The sequence below is a fragment of the Chinchilla lanigera genome, unplaced genomic scaffold, assembly GCF_000276665.1.
Source record: "Chinchilla lanigera isolate Chin_1 unplaced genomic scaffold, ChiLan1.0 scaffold00097, whole genome shotgun sequence".
NCBI classification, from domain to species: Eukaryota; Metazoa; Chordata; class Mammalia; order Rodentia; family Chinchillidae; genus Chinchilla; species Chinchilla lanigera.
Genome location: NW_004955498.1, coordinates 2,835,650 through 2,837,195, shown reverse-complemented (window position 1 = coordinate 2,837,195; position 1,546 = coordinate 2,835,650).

The following is a 1,546-nucleotide window of genomic DNA, read 5'->3' as shown; positions in this document are numbered from 1 at the left end:
AAGCCCACGTGCCCCACTTCAGTCAGGACGGCCTCCTCCTGGCTTGCTGCACTGTGTCCTCTGACTGTGAAGATGTCCTCGGAGACAGCAAGAACTTGGTGATGAGGACTCAGATGCCTGGAGGAGAGAGGGACACTGTGAGTGTACTGAGGTGAGAACACCACTCCTGTCAGCTCCCACAGAGGCCCGATTTCAGGCCTTCTCTTTGAGTGGTGCTCTAGGGCCTCACAGGCTCCTGTTGTCTTGGCAGCTCTGTCCCCAAGAGGCTCAGAGAGGGAGTGAGAGTGCTCCTGGGGTGACAGCTGCACCACAGGGCACAAGCCTCTAGGGCAGACAGTATGGCAGGTGGGGCCTGGGTGCAAGGAGTTGCCTTTGTCCTTGGTGGGTAAAGCCTTGGGTGCACATCAGGGCATGTGCTCTCCTGGACTGCTGACACTTTCTGGGCCTCCCCTGTTATGTGACCTGTCCTCAGACCCAGACCTAAAGCACCTGTTTTCTGAATCTTCTGTGAGAGGCAAGGAGAACCCATTACACTGCAGTTTGCAAGCTCAATCCTGGTCTCTCAGCCTCACAGCAGGGCAGACTCTACCTTGTGAGGTCCTTTCTATTCTGGGTGGTTTCTCTACTCTCTGCTCACTCAGCATCCTCAGCTGTCCTTCACCAGAACCCAGACCCCAATCCTTTGCTGGCCTGAAGCACACTCTCAGGAAAAGTGTTTCCCAGCCTGACAGGGAACAAAAGGTTGTAAAGGGAGCACACATCTAAATAAGGCTGCATGGGGGCAACAGCTTGAGGGGGAAACCTTACGTGGGGTCCATGTGCCCTCCAAAAGAAGCCCTGCTGCATCCTTATCTTGATAAAATGTAAGATACAAGAAATTCCCTAGGATGACCTGGGGCCAAGTACTTTAAACCAGAGCCCTAACTCTCTGACACATTCAAAGAGGAAGAGGGGTAAAGCCAGTCCACATGTGTTCTCTGAGCTGATGTCCAGTGGCAAAGGCACAGCTTGATCTTAGGATACTGGGAGTTTTTTTCCACAGGGTTCCTTCTGGCCTCTTTTAGACTCTGTCAGAGCCTAGTACCCTTCATCTACTGTGCAATTTCAGCTCCCTCGAACCAAGGTCTTCACCTCTCTGAGATCCAGAATTAAGAGACTGGCATCAGCCTGAAAGCCGGGCCCAGTTTAATGAGATGACCGCAGGCACAGGGTAGATGTCTGTGCAGTGTCAGCCCACCTGTGCTATGGGCAGTCGTGTCCTTAATCCTCTCTTAGGGTTCCTCCCTTGACTCTTGGCACACCCTGGGATCCGTGAGTCTCCTGACCAGATGGGGTTCCCTGTGCCAACCTGAAGACACCCTCTTAGTTCACGTCCTTCACTTCACTCAGATCTCCAGGATTCTCAAGAGCAGTGAGCAGGCACCTTCTCACTCTTGCTTCCTGGGAAGTTCAGTGCTGAGAAAAGGAACTGCACCACCTCTGCTGTGATGCAGGAACCCTTTATAGTGGAATCTAGATTTCCCCCAACAGTCCCATGGGATCATAG